The 27,570-nt window shown below is 46.1% G+C and overlaps 1 pseudogene; it reads left to right on the forward strand.

Moving 5' to 3' along the window:
* Positions 1–20,881: 20,881 nt before the first annotated feature.
* Positions 20,882–21,801, forward strand: LOC149862496 (uncharacterized; annotated as a pseudogene).
* The last annotated feature ends 5,769 nt before the right edge of the window (positions 21,802–27,570 follow it).

Below are 27,570 nucleotides of genomic sequence, written 5' to 3' on the forward strand. Positions count from 1 at the left end.
CTATGTGAAACAAAGTATTTTAAAAACAAAGGGCCCAGGTGAACCACTGTGTTACTTCAACCTTGAGTTAGAACAAACCATGTCAGGTCTCAGGAAGCTAAGCCACGGACCACAAGCACAAACAAGACAAGACAAGGTGCCACCAATGTCTCTGCTACAATAGGTAAGTGATTGAGATAGCCCATCATTATCTGTTGTAGCACGTACAAGATTCAACTGAGATGCAAGATGCCTTCTCCCAGACACTTGCCATGCTGTGTATGGTGCATGTTCCCAGTAAGAATCTGACCCTCCTGCCATGTAGTGTGAGCAGCCTAGCAGATAAGGTACTAAGAAAAGATCATTGCCATTCTCTCTGTGATCACCCTTCACATGTGAAGAGTTATCAAATCCCTGCAAGTCTTCTCTCCTTCAGACTAAAACCACCCTAGCTCTTTCAGCCTTTCCTTGTAAGTCTTGCCTCCCAGACCCATAACCATTTTGTCACTCTGCAATGGACTCCTTCCAGTCTGTCCACATCCATCTTTAAATGTAAGACCCAAAACAGGACACAGGTACTCCAGGTGAGGCCTCACCAATGCTGAATAGAGTGGAAAAATCACTTCCCCGGACTTGCAGGTCACATTCCACATAGTTCACCTGAGTCTGGTTTTGGCTTTTTTGCAACAAGAACACACTGTTGCTCATGGTTCACTGTATGGTCTTATGGTCCACTGTAACCCCCAGGTCCTTCTCAGCAGTACTGCTGCCTAGTCAGTCATTTCCCATTCTGTATTGGGGCACACAGTTATTCTGTCTCAAGTGCAGGGCTTTACATTTATCCTTGTTGAATCACATCTGGTTGACTGCAGAACAATTCTCCAGTCTATGCAGATCATTCTGAATCCTACTACTACTCTCTAAAGCATCTGCAACTCCACCAAACTTGGATGTCTTTAGCTCAAGCTAACTCTTCTGCCTCCTGACCTGTGCCATACAGAAGGGCAGGTGAGATAACCATGAAGGTCTCTTCACTACTTCAGGGCTGGATTAGCACTTCAGTAAGGATTAGCACTACTTTTTTACTCTTGCTTTTGTCATAGACTTCATGTAGCACAGTAGGCCAGTCCTTATAGGCATTTTCATTCCTAACTGCTACTGAAATCAACCCAAGTTACACATAAACACCTTTGAGAACCCATTCCTCAGTTTGCTGTCAGTAAAGAAGGGTGCACAGCACCTCCATAGCCCAAAGAGGGCTTGTGAGATACTCAGATTTGGAGACAGGACCTCTGATGTTTTTTCAGTAGCAACTAAAAGAGTTGGAAACCTGGGTCCTGTGGGAATTCCTTTGGATCTGGCTGCCACAGACAGTGACCCAGAGGACTGGGGTTTCAACTAAAAGCTTAGGAGTCCTGAGCTTTGGTTCTGCTTTTTTCTAGCTGAAGGGCTCTGTACTTCTGCCTCTGAATGGTGGAAGCTGTAAGAGGAGAGAGGCAGGGGACAGATCAGTCTGAACAAGATATGAAGAAATGTTCTTCCCCTTACCATCTACTCTCTGGCATTGCAAGTGACAGGACAGACAGGCCCATGTTCAGACTCCTAGAGCACACCCCCAGAACATTGACTGGACAATGGGTAGGGGAAAGGGGTGAATTATGTAACACACACATTACAAGTTAGGAGAACACCAACAAAAGGATTCGACTCACCCAGAACGCAAGGGACATGCTCAAGAGCCAGATGCTCTCAGTTCTAACATGCCATTTTCACCACCAAAAAAATAGTTTGAGGGAATTTTTCAAGCACCCCTAGTATATGCTACTGAAACCAGTAGTGCAATGATAGACTGACCAATGTATTGTTGTTCTCTTCCATCTTTCACTCTGTGCTTTCAGGCTGTCTGTTTTTTTCGTACTTCAGTTGGAAACTCTTTGGGGCAGGGAGCCTTGTTATGGACTGGGCTTGCATAGCATCAGGCTAAAAGGAACTATAGACATTCCCAGATCAATTAAATAGGAGACACTAAAGGCCCAGATACAAATATTGATTCAGTCCAAAAGCGCTTACTCTAAAGATGAACTGAATTGATTGAAAATACTAGAGCAGCATACAAAGCACTCTTATGAAGTACTTTTTTACCTATATATCTCCAGGCCCTTTGCAAAGAAAGTAGATATTATTACTAAACATCATTATTCAATCCCATAATGATGCTTTTGAAGTCTCCCAGAATCCATTACTTTAGAGAACTGGTGTTAATTTGGGACAGGTAGGATTGATTCAGAACCTCTTTGAATACTACAGAGAGATTAACTTTGTGCACTGAACCACCTGGGCCCAAAGCTTCAACTTAAGTTTGGTGATTCACACTAAAGAGTGAGCATTACAGAAGGAAACTGATTCTAAAGGAACACTCTTTACTGTATTGGTTGAGTGTATTTAGAGGCACGGGTCTTATTGACTAATCCCCATTAATGCTATTGAATAATTTGGGTCTCTATCAGTTCAGTAAAGTGGATTTATTTGAACCAAGATATTTCTGCCAGGTGAGTTCCTTATGGGTGCTAATCACTTATTCTGGTGGTATTCATCTCTAAGATAGTTATGGTATTAATTACCAGAACCTGGTGCTGCTTCACAGGGCCAGGACCATTTACCCTAGATGGAGACTTCCCTTAGCCCAAAACTGTAATCTTTATTTTGCCACCAGAACCTCCTATGGCCTGTCTGAAGTGGCTTAAAGCTTCTCTGCCCAAGTGTGTAGCCATGTATGGAAATTGCTGGCCACACTGACTCTAGAGCTCACGCATTTTGAGGCAAAAAGAGACCATCACAGTATCACATCTGGCTTCCCATGTGACTTGGGCAGCAGAAGGTTACCCAAGTCTCTTTAATTTACCTAATTCACACCTTCCCAAAATGGCAGCTGACCTTAATGTGAAGACAGCAAATCAAGTGCAGATCAGGTACTGGGAGACCTAAGTTCTGCCTGCCTCATGAACAAGAGAAAAGTTGAACCTGAAACCTGCTTCTCAAGAAAACACACTAACCACTACGCCAAACATTAGGCTTTTCTGAGGCCCCCATCACTCTCTCTCATTCTGAAGCTGGCATACAGCACTTTACATTTTGATTTTATCTAATAAATACTATGGAAAGCAGCAGGGAAGTTTCTGCTCCACCGGGGGTATGGGGCTAGGCTAAAAATCAAGGCCTACACCCTTCCAGGGCATCAACAGCCATTGCAATAAGCCACACAACCTTGAATGTGTTTCCTTCCCCCTGGATGCTCCTACTTCCCTCTTTTGGCTACCTGTCAGCTGCAACACAAAGGCTTGCAAGGGGCTTCCGTGGTGCTTAGCCAGTGTCCTGGTGGTTAAAGCACTGTGGTTGGAAGCAGAGAATTCAGGTTCAGAGTAAGGGAGTCATTGACTCTGAATCTCCCTTTCCCACTAGACTGCAAGGCCTGGCTGGTATAAATGAAATTAGACTTCATTAGATATTTTCCAACTTCTCCAGTACATCTGCATAATTGATCCAAAGATTTTACATCCCAGCTATTTTCTTGCCTTTCTTCCTGTATAACACAGGGAATGAAATTGTGTGCAGCCAGCACCTACAATTTGAAGTTAAAATAACTTTGAGGAAAAGGTATGTAGTAACACAGCACATTTGTTCATGAAAGGGAGAAAGAGAATGCAGCAGCAAATGTTCACATCTGAATTATTGCTGTTGTTGTCTAGACATTTCTTCTGGTTACTGTTACATCCATTTTAAAGGCCTTTCTTTGCACTGTTTGTTATATTCTATATTGGTCTGTTGGACATTTAACAAGAAATAAAATAAAAATGTGTTTTAAGAGATGTTACTTGTAAACCAGGGGAGAGAGTAAGGTAACCAGGTGCTACTTTTCTGAAGATATTATTTCATTTGAATATGTCACTAGAATAGCAGTAACCAAAACTGAAACTTGCCTTTGAACTGCAAATCTGGAGCCCTTTGAGAAACAGGCCTTGTAAATGTACCAATTAATGTCATTCTTTAATTGTTTTATTGCATTTTTAAATTGGTCTCATTTTTGTCTCTGTTAGCTACACTTTAGGACTTGGCTTTTCACAAATGCTATCAGTTATTAAAAAAATAATTTATTTTAACAGGCCCATAGATTTCAGTGTCAGAAGGGGCCATTGGTTGATGTTGTCTGAGCACTTGCCTAACACAAGACAAAGATTTTAATCTGGTTCAGAATTTCATGTTACATTGTTGGAAATGCTTTGACAGATATTTATGTAGGTTTATCTCTGGCTTATCTCCATTTTTTCAAAGTCAATGATACATCAATTTAGATTAAAGTAATAAACCGGGAATAAATTGCACTGTCTCACTCAATCACTTATAAAAATTAAATGTTAGGATTCACTAGGAAAATCCAAAAATCACTTTGAAAGCCCCAGACTGGATAAGGGAGATTTTCCAAGGCACCCACTCAAATTAGAAGCATGATGCCCCTTCATTTTCTCTTCCAAGTCCACCAGGATCTTTTTGGCAACCTCCCATGTCATATTATCCCAGAACTGTTAACTGCAGGATTCCTTCTACTTCCTCTTGGACAGCTGGCACCAACAGCAGCTGGAAATAGGACAACAAGTGAGATGGACCTGTGGCCTGATCCCCTGATTGTAAGGTCTGAGGGTACAATCCTCGTTGTCTACAGTCTTTAGCAAAGCTCACACTGTCTTCCCAGGAGCCAGGATTTCACTGATAATGCTGGGTCCTATACTGGGCTCCTGTGCCCCAGAACAACCAACCTCCTATTTAATTGCATCCCAGGAATCACCAAAAGCCTTTGGTTGCACTAAAGCCTTATTGGTTCTGGGGCAGAAAATGCAGTTATTTTAAGGGCCTGTAACTCGACAACACTGTTCAAAGTGAAGTGATTCCCATCAGGCACCTGAATAGCTTCAGCTATCAGACCTCTGATCCCTATGTGAAGAGTATGTATTAAATGGAAAACATTGTGGTATGACAGGAAGCCCCTGGCAGAGCTGGGGCTAAGGAAGTGCACCACACACATCAACTGTGATGGACAGGAGAGAACCAGGACCAAATAGAGTGACTCTGTGTCAAGACAAAGGGGAATGGGCAGCAATATGATGGATAAGACCAAGGCTGATGCAGCAGAGGACTGAGGGGAATGGGAACTGAGCGCTAGGAGAGCAATGGGTCTATGGGTCAGGACTGAGGGGCACTGGCAGAGCTGTGATGGAATGATCCCAGGGCTCTGAGCACAGGGCAGGAAGGAGGGTCATAATTAAACATCGTTTATTATAAATATATGCCTCTGGCCTTCCCTGACAGAGTTCCTACCAAGAAGATGAGCTGAGTGGACCTCACTAGGTTGCCCCCAACATTGTCCTAAGTCATAGCGCATTCACTGGACATCTCAAACCATTTTCTGAGTGAATGAGCCAGAAACTACAGGAAAAACAGTTCTGCGGCTTCCTGCACCTCGGGGAATCACAGGCATCATTCTTCACGCTTGCAGGGGTCAATGCTAGCAGGTGTTCCTAGCCAAGCAGTGAGCCAAAGTCATGCCCGGCCGGTTTTTTTGAGAAGTCAGCAGCTCAAGTCTGTGAAGTGTGGCTAGGCTACGTGTGAATAGCTCAACCATCCTGCAATCTGCTGTAGGTTAAACAAGGTGCAGTCCCTTTTGACCTTGAATGACATCAGTCTAGGAAAAAGGCATAGATGGCCCATCTATGCTGCTTCTGACCAGGCTATGGAGCACTGACATGAGAATCTTCCCTAAACCCATTCAGTCCCACTCCACACATAGCGATTGCTAGGATGATACTGAGCCTGTGCTGGGTGCCACCCACAGCTGCAGCTACACTGCATTTTAAAACCATTTTGAATGCATGCCACAAGCATGTCAGTTGGCGTGGACATTTTCACAGCGGTGCTCCTCAGGAAGGCCACAAGCAGGTATAGGCATGTGCAATGACACTTCTGAATATTCCAGCTGGAGGACTCTTTCAGTAACTCACTCACTGACCCCCTTCCCCCCCCCAAAAAAATTCATTTATGTATTTGTCATTGGGGGAAATACTGTACATGGAGGTAGGGGGAAAATAAAAACTTGGAAGAGTTATAAACCTTCCTGCTCTGAAGCTTCAGCCCCTAGATTGTAATTGATAGAAGGGAGAAGAAAAACTTCTCAAAACAGCTTATCTCAGAATTGTCTGCTGCAGGGAGTTCTGCACTTCCTTGGAGTCCCTTGGGATAGACTAGGAGACATTGGAGACAACAGGGACACTGGTCTGGTCTGATCTGTTTTGACACACTTCATGTATCTGTGTGTTTTCTAAAGATCATTGAGGACAATGCTAAAAGTGCTTTGCTGCTTAATTCAAAGGGCATTCTGATGGAGCAGTCCTATTTTGTATCATTCTGTGATAGTCTTGTGAATGGCCATGCATTTGTTGACTCCAGCCAGGAATCTAACCCAAGGCTTTTTTTTTTTTTATTGTCTTTTTAGTATCCTAATCTGCCTTTGGTAGCTGAACTGCTGCAAACAGAACCCATGTTTCTATTTTCCACCCCCCTCCTTTCTTTACACTCATTATCAGCTTCCCTGTTGGAGCAGTACAAGTTTGTTGCTGCTTCCTCCAAAACTTTTCAGCCATTGATTAGTTCCCAGACCGTCCAATTAAAAAGCACAGCCTGATCCTTTTGAACCTGCTATCCCTGAAGGAAAAAGACCGTCCCATGTTAATTAAAACTTTGCACATTTGTTAATTACCATCTAGGGAGCTACAGTGCTGGAGTTCTGAACTTTTGCTTAACTATTAGATTTATCTACTTTTAACCCTGTTTTTAGGCCTACATTGACAAATGGTTTTAAATCACCATAGTGTTTGGATACCTAGATTTGGACACCAGAAAAGAGTTAAGCATTTTAGAGCATAGTCCACTTCTGAGGATCAGACCCCTTACATGTTCCTCGTTTTGGACACTACAAAACTTAGGCACCCAGACCAGCTGCTTTGGAAATGATAGCCCTAGCCAGGCAAAAAGGACTACAAGTTTGGTCAAGGAACAGTATCTGGTGAGGCCCAGCTCAGAGACATCAAGCTCAATCCCTCACCTTCTGCCTGGTTCAGACATGGAAAATGAGACAAAGTGCCCCCTGCTGATGACCAAAAAAAAAGCAATAGGTATCCAACTGATCTCTCTTTTTTCTTTTTCCAGTCCTCTGTTTCAGAGGCTGGATAAATTCCCTTCATAACACTTTTCTCAGAGGCTATTAATAGTCCTTTGCCCATGATTCATAACACCAGCCATTCAAAAGTCAAAAGGCACCCGTGCTAAAAACATATATGATATGTATATAAAAAAGCAGATATTTACAAAAGATAAACAATATTCAGCTTTTTTTTTTGCCTCATGCTTAATGATTTCAAGCTATTACTGGTGCCCACACAGGCTAGAAATGGATTGCTCGGTCAGAGTTGAGATTCCAGCGTAATCGCAGGATTCCATGATGAGGAACTGTAAGGAAAAATACCAAATACTGAATGATTCATGAAGATATCATAAGAATTGGCAATTTTTGTTTGTTTGTTTTTGTTTTTAGTAAAAACTACGAAAGGCCTCATCCAAGTTCAGAGCACTGAAGTGCTGGGTGCTGTACATTGGCAGGGTAAGAGCATATGTCCTCTGGGCTTGAAGAGTTCCTTACACAGCCAGAGAAGACCGACAAAGCACCAACAAAGATAGGGAAACAGACATTGAGAATTAAGGAAAGTCACATAAAGGTGGTTAAGTACCTAAGCCTGGGAGCCAGGCAGATAAATGCCTTTAAATACTGAGACCTCAGTGAATTTTCCAAGACATCACAAGAAGTCAGGAATTGAGCAGGGAACTGACCCCACCCCTCTCCTGAGCTCAGCCCAAGGGATGGCAGCTTGCCCTTTGTAGGGACCACACTGGACAGGAACTTAGGAGTCCTGGACTCAGACCTGGACATACCACTGTTTTTTAGGGTGACCTCTGGCAAGCTGCTTCCCAACTCTGTGCCTCAACTTACTCATCTATTATTATCTCATTATCTGTTGGGATGACAGTGGCCTCTTATGTGTAGTCTATCAATGAACCACCATGTATCACACTTAAGCATATTATAATGATAAGTATTACTACCTTTACAGGTATTGATATTATTACTATTAATCCTGGATCCCACTCCCTCCTGGGGTGAGGGGGCACACCTGGCCAAGGACTCAGGCACCTGGTACCCTTTTTCCAGTGCTGCTACAGAGCCCCAGCACTACCGGAGAGGAGGCAACTCCACACTCTCCACAATCCGAGCAGGCCAAAGGAGCTAAGCAGTTCCGAAGGAAAAAGCCTTGAGTGATTGTCATAGGTGACAGGTACAGAGGGCCCCATCTGTCACCAGGACCCCTTGACACGCAAGGTCTACTGCCTACCCAAAGCAAAGATTCAGGACATGACGGGGATGATCCAGGCCGTGATCCAGCCCACCGATTAGTACCCCATGGTCCTAATCCATGTGGGTACTAATGATGCAGCCAGGAGAAGCCCTGATCACCTGATGGTGGACTACCACGCTCTGGGGGCGTGCTGAAGGAGATAGGCGCACAGGTGGTTTTCTCTTCTGTCCTACCAGTGAGTGGACGTAGAAGACGGCATGAGACATGCATCGCAGAGACCAGCTAGTGGCTTTGGGAATGGTGTCTAAAGGCAGGCTTTGGTTTCCTTGACAACAATCCGCACATCAGGACAAGAGACATGCTTGGATGGGATGGGCTCCACCTTTCCCCTAAAGGTAAGTGTGTGTTTTCTTCTAGGCTGGTGGACCTCCTACGGCGGGCTTTAAACTAGGCTTGTTGTGGGAAGGGGAAGACGAGGGTGGAAGAAGCCTTGGACTGCCAAACCAAGCAACACCTACAAGTACAGTCCAGCTTAGACTGATGAGTAAAACACAGGTAAGTAACAGGGGCCAGGGCAATGCTGAAAGTAGGGGGCCAGTGCACGCATCCTCAGGAGGCCTCAAATGCCTCTACACAAATGCTCGTAGTATGCAAAACAAGCAAGAGGAACTTACCCTCCTGCCAGCTGACACCAACCCAGACATAGTGGGGCTCACTGAAATGTGGTGGGACCCAACGCATGAATGGATGGTGCATATCAAGTGCTATAGGCTGTACAGGAGGGACAGGACAGGGAGGAAAGGTGGGGGCGTGGCGCTCTATATTAAGGAGGAATACACATCCTCATCACTTAGCAAAGAATCAGAGTAGGGGCACTCTGAAGTGCTCTGGGTTAGAATACAAGACAGTTAAAGGGAAAGAGATTTAACGGTGGGGGTCTACTACAGACCACCCAACCAAGGGGAAGAGCTAGACCAGGAATTCTTAAGTCAGCTCATGGAGGTAGTGAAGCCAAAAGACGTGGTCATGATGGGTGACCTGAACTTTCCAGACATCTGCTGGGAAGAGAAGTCAGCCAGGTCTGACCGCTCACGTAGGTTCCTAGCCAGAATGCAGGACCTCCATCTAATCCAGGAGGTGCACGGCCCCACCAGGGGAGACGCCTTGTTGGACCTGGTGCTGGCCATGGGAGATGACCTGGTGAGGGGGCTGTGGGTGCTCAACCGTCTGGGTGACAGCAATCATTGCCTGCTGGAATTCACCATCCAGTGCAAGATGACAAAGGCCTGCAGCAAGGCAACAGCCCTAGATTTCAGGAGGGCAGACTTCAATGAGCTAAGGAGAATAGTCAGGGAAGCATTGAGGTCCCGGGGGGGAGGGGAGCCAGGTTTCCAAGAAGAGTGGTCGCTCCTTAAGGAGACGATCCTCCAAGCCCAAAGGGAGGTAATCCCAACATGGATCAAAGGGGGCAGGAGGGTGCAAAAGCCCCCGTGGCTCACCAAAAGCATCCAAGAGTGTCTCCTAGCTAAAAGGGAGGCGCACACCCAATGGAAGGGAGGGGCCATCACCAGGGAGGACTATACTGCGGTTGCTCAGGGATGCAGGGGGGCAGTCAGGAAGGCCAAGGCGGAGATGGGACTGGGACTAGCTACCCAGATCAAGGACAACAAGAAGTCCTTTTTTAAATATATAGGGGGAAAAAAGAAAGTTCCAGGTAACATGGGGCCCCTGCAGGACATGCTAGGAAATTTGGTCGTCACACCAGATGACAAAGCCAACATATTTAACGATTTCCCTGCCTCCATTTTCCTGAGCAGGGACCGAAACAGTCACCCCCCCACTGGGTCCCCCTCAGGGCCCAGGGGAGGTGCACCTGGGCCAAGGGTCAGTGAGGAACTAGTTAGGGAACTTCTGGAGGGACTGGATGTATTCAAGTCAGCTGGTCCAGACGAACTCCACCCCAGAGTGCTGAGGGAATTGGCTGAGGTCATTGCGGGACCCCTGGTACGGCTTTACGAGCACTTGTGGTGCTCTGGTGTGGTGCCAGAGGACTGGAAGAGGGCCAATGTGGTTCCCATCTTCAAAAAGGGGAGTAAGGAGGACCTGGGAAACTATAGGCCAGTTAGTCTTACCTCGATCCTGGGCAAGCTTTTGGAGAGAATTATTCTTGCACATGTCCACAAGGGGCCAGCAGGGGAGATTATGCTTAGGGGCAACCAACATGGGTTCATTAGAGGCAGGTCCTGTCAGACCAACCTGGTGGCCTTCTATGACCAGATCACCAGATCATTAGATGCAGGGGTAGCAGTGGACATAGTCTTCCTGGACTTGAGGAAGGCCTTCGACACTGTCTCTCACCCCGTTCTCATTTAAGAAACTGGGGGACTGTGGTGTCGACACCCACATAGTCAATTGGGTCGCCAACTGGCTGGAGGGCCACACCCAGAGAGCAGTGGTGGATGGGGCATTTTCAACCTGGAGGGATGTGGGCAGTGGGGCTCCTAAGGGCTCAGATCTTTAAGAGGAGGCTAGATGTACACCTTGCTGGGGTCGTTTGACCCCAGTACTCTTTCCTGCCATGGCAGAGGGTCAGACTAGATGAACTGCTCAGGTCCTTTCCAACCCTACAAACTATGAAACTATGAAACCTGGGACAAATCACTGAGGCAGAGCTTTCTGACTGCAACAGCTTCTGCAGAAAAGCCTGCGGGTGATGCATTACCCAAACAGAGACACCCAGGACCCCAACTGCCCCTGGGGTACCCCCAGGGTGTTACGCATGGACACCCCAGAGAAGGAGTGTTTGGGGAATGGGTGGCTGCTCAGAGCTGCTGCTGAATGCACCTGTGCCTCCATCGTGCCAGCCCCTCACCTCTGGATAAACCTTATCACACAGGGTACACCATACTCTGCTGTAGAGGGCCCTCCATCCATGTGTCCCCAGGTTTTGCTCCACCACAGAGAAAGCCTATATACACGTCTACACTATAGCTGAATTTGGTCCCCTGAACCCAAGTCTGAGAATGGCTCAGTGCTCTCCACTCCAAGGAAGGGAAGGATCCCTGCAAGTGGGTCAGTGCCTGGACAAACAAGGCTGTTGATGTCTTGAATATAGACCCTCCAGAAGGAAGGCAGCTGTGAGCCCAGCCTCACTGCACCTCATTTCCTGCCTCTGTAGGATGCAGCTGGTGATGATATTATTCTAGGAAACCCCATAATGAACAACTGCTTCTTTAAAACCTGACCTCTAAAAAAACCCAAAAAAACCAAAAAATAAAACAAAACAAAAAAAGTGACATGCCTCAGTTTTCCCAATCTGCAATGTAGCAGTGAGAATCACTCTCATCTCCCTTTGGGAGAATGCTGTTACAGATTCAGAGGGCACACTGGGCCTCTGACCTATACACAGCTTGTCTGGGAGTTTACCCTTCAGTGCAAGACCCTGGGGCTCCACCTCTGGATCACAACAGTAGCAAACATGAAAACAACATGAACATACAGACCAAACTCCCCTCTGCCCCAGACATCCAGATTCCTACCCTAAGGCCCCGTCTATATGCCATGAGGATGGCAAGACTGGGTTGAAGACACAAGCCTCACGAAGTGTAAAAAAGAAATTTCACAGGCTTTCCATAAATACAGAGAGGTTCAACTAGCTTTTGGGTTGCTGAGTGGAGTTGTGGGTCTCAGACATTATCTGAGCTCCAATCTGTTTGAATATTATCTGCAGAGGGAGGAAAGAAGACATGAAAAAAAAATCTATGAGCCACAAATATGCACGAAACAATTTGCAAGAACGAAATCAGAACTCGTGGCAGAGGTGATATCTTCTATTAAACCAACTAGATATTTGCAAGAATGGTAAATTTGAGTCGAAAGAATCCTTTCATTCTACAGGAAATCTTCTAGTCCTGAATTTTGCTAATTCAGAGAGAGTGAGAGTGAGTGTGTGTGTGCACGCGCGCACACGTGCACGCACTCTCTTGCAAGTGGCTGTTTGGTTTTGTCCTTGTTTGCTGCATACAATATTTGCTAAATTTAAAGACATAGGAAAGAAGGGCTTGGAAAGGACCTCACAAGATCATCAAGCCCAGGTTTCTGCTCAAGGCAAGGTCATCCCATCTAACCTGCTCTTGAACAGACTACATAGAGAAACTGTAAAAGCTTTCATGTGCTTGACCACCCTCATATCCAAAAACCTCTTCCTGCTGCCCAACCTAGATTCCCCCTGCTGTAGTTTGAGGCCATTGGTCCTAGTCCTCTCTCCTACAGCCAAAGAGAAAAGCCCAGCTGTATAATCACCCTTCACATTTGTGAAGATTTATGAAATCCCGCCTCAATCTATTGGTCTAGCTAATCATTCCCCACACATGACACATTGAGCATAATGAGGGAGCCTTTAACCCCTGATTACATCTGCCAGCAGAAGCAGGATGCATAACAGTTACAAATGCAAAGTGTGATAGAAAAGTTACATCTTTTGTGCCTCTGCTATACATTGAATAACTCAGGAAACCAATCAGATTGTAATGATCCTATAAAAAACCCAGTCACCACACAGATATACATGCAGGTGGACTCGATTTAATTACCTTGGTATATAAGCCAATTAGTTATTCAATCATTGTTAAACCACCCTCCACACCTGAAAAAACAATCAATTAACTTATCTTTCAGATGCAATCTGTAAGGGCCTTGAAATTCCATGCAACCCAACCAACTCTGGTCACCTACCAGGAAGGGGGAAGAGCTTGATTAGATGCTGAGACCTTGTTAAACTAAGTATTAAAAAGGGGGGAAAGATCTGTTAGAAATGGAGACCTTGGTAAACCAAGGTTTTGCTGAAGTCTTAGCAAAATAGTGTCAAGGGCACAGAGACTCTAGTCCAGTGGCTCTCACCCTTTTTTGAATCAAGACACCCCTGATTACGCAGTACTCCAGCTGTGGTCTCACCAGTGCTAAGAAGAGCCCAGTAGAACAGGAGAACCACTTCTTTGCAATGGTGTTGCTGGAGATGCATCAATTGATGCATGCCAGCATATTGTTGGCACTGCTGGCTACAACATTGCAGTGCTGGCTCATGTTCGTACTGTGGTCAATTATTACCCCCAGGTCTGTGGTAGCAAGAAATGGGGGATCATCAGTCCTGCTGCCTGATGAGAGGCAGCAGTTGCACAAGCACCCATGACATGAGTTTGCCTGTCAGCAGCTAGGGGTGTAGGGCCCCAGAACCCCGCTGCACCAATCTCCTTGACAGCTGGCAGGCTTAGTGGCCACAGCAGTGCCTAGCAGCCAGGCCTGCAGCAGTTTCCCCACCCCTGTGCCCCAACAGACAGTTGCACAAGCACCCATGACATGAGTTTTGTCCATCAGCAGCCAGAGGTTCAGGGTCCCAGAACCCAGAACCCCTGCACTGATCTCCTCAACAGCTGCACCTTAACACACACAGTGTCACCCATGTCATGAGTTTTGCTTGTCCGCAGTTTGAGGTGCAGTTTCCCCCAAACCCCTGCACTGATCTCTTTGAAACGTGGCAGGCTTCATGGCCTCAGCAGGGGCTAGTATTTGTGTAGTTTTGACCCTGCTGTGGCTTAACACACATGAGTTTTGCTTTCAGGATTTTGGGGTGCAGTTTCTCTGAATTTCCTTGAAATGTGGCTTTGTGACTTCCGCAGGGGCTACCATTTCTGCAAGTTTTATCCAAATCTGGCCAGAAATGATGATGTTATAGGCTGTTTCAACCCTTCCCATTATAGCCTATGCGCGAAACGTTGAAACAGCCTCGAAACAGCGAAACGTTTCGACTTGCCTCGTTTTGTTTCGAGGCTGTTTCAACCATATCTGTTTCATTTTGATTTTGCTGTTTCGACCTCAAAATAGGTCGAAACCGTGTCGAAACAAAACTGGTGGCGAAATTTTGCACAGCCCTACTAACCATGCTAATATTGTGAGGTACCCAGCAGCATCCTTGAAAGGATTTCAAGGCACCCCAAGCTGCCACAGCACCCTGGTTAAGGATTGCTGCTGTAGCTTATCCAACATCAGTATACGTGTATATGTAAAGCTGGAGACCAATATTTGCTATAAGCAGACATCTCTCACACACAGAGACACTTTGAGTTCTTGAATCCCTGTTTCACCCAGGCTATGACTATCTCAAGGCTGGCAGCAAAGTCCTGTGAAAAGAGCAGCAGGGTTGTGGGAAGAAACTGGAGAAAATAACTCCAGCCCTGGGACTGACACAATCCTGAGGGCATCTTTAAGCCAAGTGATCGTGCCTTTCTGGGCCTCAGCCCCCTCTCTCCTCCAGCCCTTGCCCCTACAAAGCAAAGAGAGAGATGCTGACCTAATGTGGAAAGTGCTGTGAGATATGTCAATAAAAGGTGCTGTGATGCATACAGTGCTAGAAGTAAAAAGGAGAATGGTCCTTAAATATCTGAATGATTGCCCACCCACAGAAAGTGGAGGATGAATATCTATTTATCCCATCCTACTTCACCATGGGCATGGAGTGAAGGGTAAGAGGAAGTGTCTTTAGTCTGAGAAAGTAGATTCAGGTCAAACCTTGGGAGAAATAAATCCTAAAATGTCAGACAGAAGAAGGAACTAAACTGTCAGACAAGATAGTTATTGGAGCCAGCTGCCCACTTAGCCATCAAGTCCTTTCTAGAAAGACTGAGGAATATTAAATCCTGTATCTGTGCAGGGGTAGTGGGGTGGACTGGATGCCCTACACTTTTCTAGGCCTACAATTTCACATTTTAAAAAAATTCTTCTATAATGATATCTGTGCAGTTCCCAGTTACTTCCCGGGGGGGTTGAAAACCCCTAGTTATATAGCTATATAGATACATAAAGCACATAAAGTGAAATAGGATTCAGTCCACAGCATCTACCATAATAGAAATGGTAGCACACACAAATACTGAGAAATGCTAGCCACAGATTCTTGTGACTTCTTCCTTGAAAACAATGGATAGGCTTTCTAGCTCTCTGCTTTCTGTGTACCTAATCGGGTGCCAGGAAAATCCATAGATAGGTGCCCATGAGAAGAATTTTGGGAGGGGCTGGTGAACGTGAGCTCAAGTCAGAAACTGAGTTTTGGCCAGGAAATCTTATTTCAACACCATTGTTTCCTCAGGAAGGCAGCAGCATCCCCTTCCTGGGTAGTGGCCTGGAGGATGGTATCTGTAATCTGGCAGTTGAGGAACCTGTTTGGAATCTGAATCAGAAAGGAAAATCAGTGAAATCCTGAATGATGGCTGTCTGCACACCGTCTCTGGGACAGTTCCCAATATAGATGTTTACTTTTTAAAATACTTTTCTTTCCATCCTATTATCCTTCTTTCTTTCAAAATGGCCACTGACAGAAGTGTTTGCTCAGAGCACTGAGACCTTCTCCCTGTCTTGTGAGCCTTTCTCCTTCTCTTGCTATGTTTTCCCTCCCCCAAACAGTCAGACCCCTTTCCCACTGCAGCGCCCCCCCAGCACACTTTTCATTACTTTTCCCTGCCTTTTTTTCCCCTTTACTAGGTCCTTTCTCCTGCAGTCGTCCTCTGCCCCTCCCGTCCCTCAGGTTGAGGGTTTTTTTGGTTGTTGTTTTTCCCCCCTCTCCCTGCAGCTTTTTACTACTTATTCTTTTTCCTTCCCTTCCCTGCTACATTGCTTACCTTTTTCATCTCCCTTGGCATTTGTTTCCAGCTTCTTTGTTCCTTGCCCATCCCCCATCCCTCTGGTTCCTTGCAGGGTTAACACTTTTTTTGCTGGAATTGCTGACGGCACCTCCCTGCGGTTCACTGCTGGGGATTCAGCCCCTGTGGACTGGAGTTTTGGTCTCCTGCTTCATGCTCCTCCCTCCATTAGAGCGAACGAGTATGCTGCTGCTCTGGGGGTGCTTGTGGGCTGCAAACATGTCCTCAGTGATGCCCAGGTCAGTTCAGTCCTCATTATCTTCCTCAGCTCCCCTGCTTTAGTGCATGAGGTTATGCACGGGGTGTTTTTGCCTTGCAAGGCCCCTAGACACACCAGCCATTTGCGTGGTAGTCTCAAACGTGCCTCCATTTCTCTCAGTTGATAATCTCACTAATTGCATTATGGCATGGTTACAGGGCCAATTCATAGATCGCTGCTTGGCAGCAAGGTCCCCGAGCTCCGGTATGTCCTATCTTTTAAAAGGCAGCTGTTTATGCTTCTGAGCAAGGAGGGTTAGGGTTGGCCCCTTTGCATGTCCTTTCTGTTTGATGGGAAGCATTATGAGGTCTACCTTACCACTGGGGACACCTCGTGTTTCTGCTGCAGTAGCAGGTCCCCCCTATCTACCCAGTGCCCGAGAAGAAGCTGGCCACAGCAGAGCCTCCTGTAGCTATGCCCAATGGTGGCTCATCTGCCTTTGGTGCAGCAGCCCCATCGGGTGGTGGAGAAGGGCCTTCCTCCCACCCGCTCCCTGCTTCATTGGAGTCAGCTAGGTCTGTGGCCGTGGATCTCCCCCCCACACACACAACTTTTCCTCTCCCCTCCCCTCAGGGGAGGATTTGGCCCTTCTTGCTGGGAAGGGCAAGTCCCAGAAAAAAGGGGTCTTTTTAAAAGGCCTTGTTATCCCCTTAATACCTCCCCACCATTTTGAGGGGAGCTGAGGTTACTGAGCAGGCCCCCCTTTCTCTGCCTGCCTCCTTGGCATCCCCCCTAGACCTTGTAATGCTCAGGGGTGACCTGGGGGTAGGGGAGGTGGTGGGGGAGTCCAACGGCCCTCCTCCCACCTCTCAGATCCTTGAGCCTGATGAGGTCGACATGGAGGTTGGACTTTCTGGGAGCTGCAAGCAGCTTTGGAAGCAAAAGTGCCCCACCCAAGAGATCAGGGACTGAAGTCCTCCTCCAGGACCCCTTAGGTGATGCTGTTTCCACAGGGCCTGATGCTCAGAGTCCTGGTGAGGGGTCAAGTACTTCCCCCAGGGCTCGACAGCTCTCAGTGCCTGACATGTACAGTTCCTCCTCCTCAGAGTCAGACTTTGATTCTGCCACTGAAGATGAGTTGACAGAAGTCCTCCCTCGGGAGATAGTGTCCCACAATTCAGCTAAGGGAGCATCCCCACTCTGGATTTGGAACCTGTTTCTGTTTCTGAGGAACTGCCCCGTGCTGGCTACTCTGTTGAATGCCTCACTGAGTTTCTAGACCAGACCAAGCACCACCAGAGGGTTGCACAGCACAAATGTTTCCCAGACCCTGAGACTTTTGTAGTGTTTCCTAAGGCCACAACAGCAGCACTACACTCCCATCCATAGATGTAGTATTATAGTTTTCTCTTTAGCAACCTTGCAGGTGATGTTGGGCTCTTGTTATGAGAAGCACCAGCTGGGGAGTTGTAGACCCTATCTTTCCCTGTCCTGCATGTTTGCTCCTCTCTGCTGCTTCTTTCTCTGTTTTTCAGCCTTGCCTGTCCCCCCTTCTATACCCTTCACACATGGCTGCCACAACCTTTGGTTCTCTTAATGCCAATGGCTGCAGAGACCCTGTGAAGCAGACAACACTTTTTGATTTCCTGCACCAGAAAAGGCTGGACATCGTCTTTCTGCGGGAAGCACACACCAACGTAGCTAACCAAGCCGACTGGCATGCCACCTAGAAGGGCCACAGTTTCTTGACTCATGGCACCTCCTTCAGCACAGGATTGTAGTCCTTCTGTCACCACAGCTGACACCTGACAATAGCCCAGGAGGTCATCCCTGGCCACCTGCTCACCATTCACATCCTGTTTGCACAACATCACCTCCTCCTTATTAACATGTATGCGCTCACTGCTGGATGAGAATGGACTGCCTTATTTCAGACCTTGGGTGACTTTTTGCAGAGTGCTGCTGATGGTGAAGACCTCCTCCTGGGCAGGGATTTTAATTGCATGGTCAATGCACAGCTTGACCTGAAAGGGCTGGAGCCCCATCCATCTTCAGCCCAGAAGCTGTGGACAGCTTTGGAAGCAGCAGACCTTGTTGGTGTCTGGTGCCATCTCCATGCCAATGTGAGGCAGTACATATGGCTGGAGGCAACCGCTGGTAGGCTTTCCATGACATGCCTTGATCTCCTGTATGTCACCAAGCATCACCTACTGCTCCTGCTCAGCAGCCTCATTACAACAGCAGCACTATCAGATCACAACCTGCTTTCTTGTGCGCTGAGCCTATCTGGCAGGACACATTCCCAGACAACCTACTGGTGCCTCAGCACTAGTCTGTTGCAGGACAGTCACTTCTGAGACTGCTTTGCTCACTTCTGGCAGACATGGGAGGCCACAAGAGTCACCTTCCCCTCCTAGAAGTGATGGTGGGATGTGGAAAAGCTGCAGTTTAGAGTTTTCTGTCAGCAGTCCATGCAGTTGGCAGCAAATGAGCCTTGCCACTATGTTCGGGAGTTGGACCAGGATGTGGCACAGCCTGAGGTGGCCCTGTATGATGCTGGCAGTGATGTGTGGCTGCTTGAGAGTCTTAAGTTCCACAAGCAACATCTGCAGGAGCTTGCAGAGAGTGCAGCTTGGAGTGAGACGGTCCATGCTCACTGCCAAGAACTGGCAGAGATTGACACCCCAACTCACTTCTTCTTCAGCCTTAAGAAACGATGAGCTGCACGGAAGGTCATTGACCATCTTAAGACCCCAGATGTCCAAATGCTCACAGATCCTGTTGAGATCTGATGCCATGCCATCGCCTTTTACCAGGAACTGTTTGCAGTTGAACCAATTTGCCTAGAGTCTGCTAGGCGCTCACATGATGGCCTCCCTAGGCTTTGTTCATCAGAGGCTGACCATCTTGAATAAGAACTGTCTTTGGAGGAACTCAGGGCTGCTGTCAGGGACTTCACCTTAGGCAAAGCCCCTGGCATCAATGGATTGCCTGCCAAGTTTTATAAGACCTTCTGGCCTCTCCTCAACCCCTGCCTCCTATGTGTCTTTCATGAGAGCCTTATGGACCAGACAATGCCAACCAGCTGTCATTGAGCAGTTCTCACCCTGCTGCCTAAGAAAAGAGACCAGGTTGGCTGCATCAAGAACTGGCGACTGGAGTCCTTCTTGTGCACCGATTGCAAGATCCTGGCCAATGCTTTAGCTAACCAGCTGCGCACTGTTATGACTTTGATCATCAGCCCTGACAAGAGCTAGTGCATGCCAGGTAGTACCATCCAGGACAATCTGTTCCTGATTTGAGACCTACTGACTGCTGCAGACCTCTTTATTCTCAACATCGGGCTTGTTGCCTTGAATCAGGAGAAAGCCTTTGACGAGGTCGGCCATGAATACCTGTTTTAGGCCCTAGAGGCCTTTGTCTTTGGGCCCATCTTCACCTCTGCCCTCTGGGTCCTTTATCAGGACATTTTGAACCTCCTGAAGGTGAATGGCATGCTCTGTGCCCCAATTCTGGCCTGCAGGGGTATCCGCCAGAGCTTCCCTCTCTCGGGAACGTTGTATGCCTTGTCCTTTGAGCTCCTACTCCATGCACTGCCGCAGTGCCTGACCAGACTAACTCTTCCATCTCAGTGGGCTGCCTGTCAGTCAGGCTGACAGCATATGCAGATGACGTGACTGTCCTCATCAGCACCCAGGATGATATCTAGTCCTTGGTCAACTGTCAGCAAGCCTATGAGCATGCCTCTTCTACATGTATGAACTGGACCAAAATCAACACACTCCTTCTCAGTTCTTGGGGCAACTCCCTCCCCTCTGACTTGCCTGGGGGTCTTACCTAACATCAGGAGGGCCTCAAGGCCCTGCTGCTGTTCCTCAGGCTATTGGAACAGGAAAGATCTTGGTGCTGATGGTGCTGGCATCTGCCCAGCCTCTCCTACTTGGGGTGAGTCCTCATTTTTAATAACCTAACAGCTGCGATGTTGTGGCACCAGGGCATCATCTTGGACCCCCCCACTGGACCTGCTTGAGACGCTCCAGTGACTTCTTGTGGACTTCATTTGGGACGGGCTCCCCAAAACCATTCTTTATTTGCCAGTAGCTAAGGAAGGCCAGGGCGTAATTGACCTGGTAGACAGTGTGGCTGCCTTCTACCTGCAGGCCCTCCAAAGGCTCCTCTACTGTGAGGACTCCCTCCCCTGGCAGCAGCTAGCTAATTTGTTTTTGCACTGGGTGGGTGGCCTTGGTTTTGACTGGGAGCTTTTCCTTCTGGACCCCACCCTTCTGGACTGGGTTGTCCTCCTGCCCTTCTATTGAAGGATCGCGTGGTCCTGACAACCTGCCTTGTGCGTTCTGCCCCAAGCCAGACATCTGTAGTTTCCACAGTTACTGCAAGAGCACCTGCTCCATAAACCAATGCTGCAGTGCAGTCTGCCAAGCGTCACTTCTAGCAGCCTTGTTGAGTCCCTCCTTTGGTCACATACCATCTGGCTGGGACACCTCGATATGACTTGGTCAGACTGGTTGTCAGCTGAGGCTCTTGCTGCCAACTTGGGCATGCACTTGGTCCGCTGTGCCACCCACTTCCTAGGGGACATGCAGTCCACTCTCCCAGAAGATGCAGCAGCTGCCCTGGAGGACCACCTCCAGGCACAGAGAGTCCTTCCCACTGGGGGATGTCCTGGGTGAGCCTTTTCCATCACTGCCCATAGTCCTGGTTGTGGATGGTGAGCTGGGTGGTGGGCCCGGCACTGTATTGGCTCTTCCCATGCCTCCTGACAGCGGCATCGACATCCGCTTCAACACACTTTCCCAGGAGGCCCTGTAGCTGTGGGCAATTCGAGTTCACCATGCCCACATCCTTGCCAGTCAGCTCAACATGGTGTGGCAGAGGCACATAATAGTACCAGTGCTCACACCAGCCCACCTTGCATGGTGCATGCTTTATAAGGTCCCCATCTCCAAAAAGATAGGTGACCTTCAGTGGCTGCTGCTACATGGGATACTGGCCACTGGCACTGTCATCCACCACATACATCCATCTGTGTTGGCAGCCAGCCCCTTTTGTCTGGGGGGAGTGGAGGAGGATCCTCATCATGCCTTCCTCAGATGTCCTCAGCTGCTGCTGCTATTTGGTGCCCTCAATGTCTTACTTGAGGCGCTAGACTTGGCCTTCTCAAGAGGCCATTTACTTGTTCTTCCTCTCCTACTGGGCAGCTAATGGGGCTGTCATCTGCCTAGCCAACTTCGTACTCAGCTAGGCTAAAATGGCCATCCTCAAGAGCCACAGAAACCAGCTTTCTGGGGCCAGAACACACAACGCCCTGTGACTTTTCCAGTTTGTGGTGCAGGCAAGCCTGTCACTGGAGTTTGAGCATGTAGTCCTCCAGTGGATGGTGCCTGTCTTCCAGGCATGTTGGGCAGTTCAGGAGGTGCTCTGCAATGTCGAGGGTGGCCATTTAGTCCTTGCACTGTGATACTGGTGGCCCTTTCCTGGGGTAGTTGCAGGGGTCTCAGCAGGCTGATGTTGTACTGGGTATTTTTATTTTTAGACTGTGAGGGCAGGTCTCGTGGGCCAAATCCCCAGGCTCCGTCTGTTGTATCAGGGCCCCTGCATGGGTATTTTGTTTTTCCTTGTTGAATTGTTACCCCTTTTCCCTTTAATAAAACTTTATAAAAAGTTTTTTTAAAGCCTTTCTTTCTCTCTCTCTCCATATCAGTAGACATAGTAGCATTGATATAATATTTTCAAGTCTCTTATCTTTCCAAACACAGCTGCTGCTCTCCCCTATGTGATCTTTGCTGCCATCTGGTGGCCATAGCTGTTACTCATATACATACATAGATATGTGTGTGTACTGAACTTTAGAGCTAGGTACAGACATTCGAAAAGCCCAAGGAAGAACTGACCTAATTTACACAGTTTTCTGTAAGCAGAATAATTTAGATTGGTAGTGAACAGACTGCCTTTTGGCATGGGGGCAAATCTTAGACTGGGTTCTGCCATTTTAAAACCAGTCTGTGTGTGCTTCCTTTATATTCTGTTACTGGTATAGATTGTTTTTGCGTGCTGAACTTCTGTTCTGTTATGGGTATACACTGGTTTCCAATGACTTATACCAGTAAAAGTATAATGACTGCACCTGGCCTAGAAGAAAGTGTCTGCATTATAGCCTAAACTGCCAAAACGCGCACACATAAAGATTTGTGCTGGGTTTTCTTTCATATTTAGGACTAGACACACACATTTCCAGGTATGATCTGTAATGATGGTAGGAAGCAGTTACCATAAAGTTACAAGCACGTGTTATATGGGGAGTCAGGAGAAGGTAATGAGGCAAAACCTAAATGCATTGGACTGTTGGCTACAAAGGACCACTTCTTGGGATCATCAAAAATTCCAGTTTATTGGATGGGATGTGAAGGTACCAATAAAATCATAAATGCAAACTTGGAGTTATGAGAGGTATTGGGAACCTTAGCACATGTGTGCGCACACACACATGTACACACACATGCACTCACTCATTCAAACCCATGTTATTTAAACCTATGTAGTATAGTGCATAGTAGCTGCTGTAGTGATTGTGAGAGCATGGTGTCAGTATATCTACCTATCCGAGGCCCTGGAGTCTGCTGTCAATGGTCAGCTTCCTTCAAGGCAATGTCTGGTTGTCCTTTTGTCTTGGTAGGTCAGGTGCTGGATGAGAGGGTGCCATGGAGGATCACGCTTCACAGCCTTTTATCCCTTTCTGGCAGACTTATGTGATCCCCCAGCATCATCTTGGCTGCCCAATCTGGACCTTGCTGTCCCACATGGGTCTTGAGTAGTACCTGACAGCTATTAGTCACAGGGGTCTTGCCTGCTGGTAGTGCAGTTTCAGGAGTCAGTTTGTGATTTTGATTAAGTAACAATGGTATTGGTAAGGGTTGCTGGAATAGTCAATAGGGTAGGTGCTAAGTTCCAAGAATTAGTTCCTTGACTTGACTAGGCTAAAATGGCTTGTAGAGTAGAGTTTTGTAATGGTAAGTTCTTTTGGCTAGGCTATTGTAATTTAATTACTTACTGCTCACCATTCACTTGCATTCACTCAAGGGACCATCCAATATAGCAGATTTTATCACTACAATTATAATTTCGATGCAGTTTTAACAATGGTCCAGGGTGTAAGTTCATTCTACAGGGACTTTATTCCTTAAGGGTTTAAAACTCCAAAATGTAAAATACAAAACGCCATGGTAAAGATGGGATAGATGAAATATAAAAATGCACTGTGAGAAATATAAAAAAATGCAATGTGAAGTAGTAAGGATCAAAGGCTACTGGGGACAGTAAGTGACAGGCAAGACGGGCTTCTCTTATATCAGTTTCCAGAAGAGGAGTGTACAAAGGGGGCTTTCTGCTACAGGACTAGGAGAGCATAAGAAAAACACGGTACCTATGTATGCAAACAATATTAGTTACTATTTAAGTAAAGAGTCTAATGCTTATTGAAAAAGCCTAATATTTTACCCGGTGGACATATGGCAGATGTTAGAGAATCATAGGGAAGTAAAGCTAAGAAGGAACCTTTTGTATCTAAGAGATTTGAACAGATCAATATGAAAGGAATATATATATTTTTTTGCCTACAGGAGAAGATAGCACTAGTTATGCATAAGATCTACAATGTTTGCTCTCTTAGATGCTAGTAGTGGATTTTGGAAAGTCCAGCTGGATGACAAAAGTTTTAGAATTTGTCTACCTGGGGCACTATTTTGCTTATACAGCTTTGCCCAAATACCTTTTTGTATCTGATGAGGTCCTGAAGTGCATCAGGGAGTGATACAACCAGTCTGAAGGTGTTGAGTGTTATATAGAAGATTGGCAAATACCAGACAAGGCAGCAATGAGAGGCTGAGCAGTTTTGGGCAGGTATTGCAAGATAAATGTATAGCAGAATGAGAAGAAATAAAAAGTGGTTCTGACAGAGAAGATATTTGGGGCAACCCTTGCCATACCTCCTAATTCCAAAATTGCTGTTGCTGTTGAAATGGTCACGCTATCCTGCAAGCACAAGTGGCAAAGCCTCCTGGGAATGGTTGTGTATCCAGATAAATTTATTCTGCACAAGTCAACAATAACAATGTCTTTAAGAAAACAGTTGGAAAATGCAGTTTCCAAAGCAGATGTTACGTCACTCCAAAATCCAGCTTGATTAACTGGTTTGTGACTGAATCCTGGTGTCCTATGTCTCTCTCCTCTCTTCTATTCCATTCTTTCCTCTGAACAGCCAGAGTCTGGGAGCAAAATAAGGAATCTATTTTGCCAGGTATGGTACACTACACACAGCAAGCAGCCTCTGCTTTTAGATATGTACAATGGAAATAGGCAAGGTGAACAGAAAAAGAGCTGAGACTGCCTTTCAGTCTGAGGGAGAAAGATGGGAATAGAGAGGAAAAAGTGGGAGAGAGAAACCAAGACAGGAGGAAAGTTGGATCTGGACGGAAACAGCTCCCCTCTCTTTTGAGATTTCTAAGTGTGGGTAGAGGGAAAATACCTAAATGAACCACTGCCAGCTGTGTAACTTGCTTGACAAAAGACATCTGTCACAGAGAAAGAGAAGCAGAGACAGAGCTAAAGGCAGATGGAAAATGGGAACTTTTAGTGGCTTCTTTGTGGTTTCAAATTCAACTTCTAATTTCACTAAGAATTGCAGCTGCGGTTTCTCATTCCATGGTCTCTATTGCCCCCCAGCGACCCATAAAATTTACTCTTAAAATATTAAGAGTGGGGGTGGGGAGAAATCAGAGATGGATTTCTACCACCAATTTCTTCTGTGAATAAGTATTTTTAAACTATTCTGACTAGCATTCAACTTCACAAGGGGGGGAACCTTATATATATATATATATATATATAAATAAAACATTCTCAGACTGACTACATGGACTAGTTAATCCTGGAAGAAAAAATGGAACCTAATTTATCTATTATGGAAAAAAATCTGGAAAAAAAAGAGCAATAAACTCTAGCACAAACTGCGCCAGAGTTTATTCACATTAATTGCATGTGTACATGAGTTCATTGGTTCCTTATCACACTGATGTCTGACATCCTTTCAGTACTGAGAGAGTAGAATGTGCTACAGATAATTACAGACCATAGGAGGGTGAGAAAATAGTGACAAGTATTCTGGGAGATGGTTAGTATGACCCTTACTTCAAGTAAGTATTGAGCTAGTGGTGGGCAAAAAAATAACAAAATTCTATGGGAAATATTCTCACTGCATTTTTAAGGAGCTCCTGTCATGCATAAAATGAGAGAGAGAAGTTCAGGGAAGCAGAAGAAGGCAGGAGAGAAAGGGAGAGTGAAAGTGGGAACTATCTGTGGTTAGTTCTCTGTGGTTTTCACATTCAATATCTCTACTCTTTTTTTTGCAATTGCAGCTGCTGCTTCTCATTCTCTGGTCCCTGCTGCCCTTCAGTGACCAATTGTACCAGCTGAATACATGTTATATGGAAGCTGTATCTTCACCTGCATGCATCCAGCACAATGCATTGGGAGAGATTTTGATATTCTCAGTGTCTACGTAATCCCACTGTCCGACCCCTTCATCTATAGTCCCCACAGTAAGCAGGGCAAACAGGCTATGAGGCACATTCATGCCAATCTATTTTCTAAGACCCAGAGGTTTTTTATAGAATATAGATATTTATATTGATTCAAAAGAAAGGTCAGCTGTCACTGATTAACATTAAACCATTTGTATTTCTCCTGCCAAAGGGACACTACTATCAGCAGATACTTTGTATACAGGACAGGTTGTTAACCCATAAAAATTCATCAGAACAGTTATTTTACCTTCTTAAAAGATGTGGAATTGAGAAATTATCTGCTTCATATTCAGGGATAGCTTTACAATTGGCCTCAGATCCACAGCTTTTCAATGGGCATGTCTATGCTTGTATTTATGCCAGCTTAAATTTACTGCTCAGTAAATTACTGCACAGTAAGCAGGAATAGGCCGGCATCTACACATGCAGGTGTTAAACTACATTAATGCTGTTCATTGACTGACTCAGGACTAACATTAGTCCCAAGTCAGTCCACACACAGTGTTACTGCACAGTAACTAATCAGGCATAAATTTGATTTCTGCATGATTTCGGTTACTATGCAGTAAATGTGCACATGTAGACATGCCCCCTATGTACTGGTGCCCAGATGCAAGAATGATTGGGTTTTACATAGGTAATTTGAAGATGCCATCTAAATACCTAGAACCAAGTAGCATAAACTGTTTTGGGAAGTGATATCTGTTTTATTCTAGAGTATTCGACTTCCATGAGCTTTAATTTAGTTTTATCTTTGCTACTGTCTTCTCTTCTAGTTCAGGATCATGTAGTGTGCATCATCATGATATCAGGGCATGTCCCAAAACTAAAATAAGCAGTGTAACTTCCATTTAGCAGGCAGGGCTTGGAGATTCTGGATGCCTATTACAATGAGAAACAGCCTAGCAAATTCTGCAGGTGCTTGACAATACCCATATGTAAGGTCTATCCCTGGTGTTATTTAGAGACTCAAGGGGGGCAAAAGGTAGTGGAAGGAAGACCTTGAATGAAACAGTGTCTGGTTTGCAAGTTACTTGATGAAAGATGCTTTTCACAGACAGAAGGAGAATGGCAGATAGAGAATGGGAACTCTTGGTGGTTTCTCTGTGGTTTTCAAACTCAACCTCTACTTTCATAACAAACTACAGCTGCTGCTGCTCTTTCCATGGTCTCTGTCGCCCTCTTGTGAATGAGGAAATTAATTCATTTAAATCTGAAGGGAAAAGATAAAATCAACCTGTAGCAATCACAGGTGGATTTCTCCATCTTATTTCTTCTGGAAGCCAGTATTTCCAAATTGTACAGATTGGGATTCATCTTCTCAAGTGCTGTATATAGGAGCCTTAGGCAGATTGAATGAACTGATCCTGGAAGAAAAAAAAAGTGTGATCAGTTCTATCTTATAAAGAAAAAATATGGTTAGACCTTTTCTGTTCTAATGTGTTCTGCTGTGGTTCTTACAGGCCCTTTTTACCACAATACATGATCACTTTTCAGAACTGAGAGAGTCGTGAGATTCAGATCCCTTAGGACCATGTGAGAGTGAGAAAATTGTCAGGCATTCTGGGAGATGGTTAGCGTGACCAATGGGAAATGTTGCTTCTCCAAAACAATCTGAAAAAAAAAAATCAGAATTGAAAATGTCACCA

Source organism: Crocodylus siamensis, chromosome 6, assembly GCF_052110815.1.
Source record: "Crocodylus siamensis isolate JL-2025a chromosome 6, ASM5211081v1, whole genome shotgun sequence".
Taxonomy (NCBI): domain Eukaryota; kingdom Metazoa; phylum Chordata; order Crocodylia; family Crocodylidae; genus Crocodylus; species Crocodylus siamensis.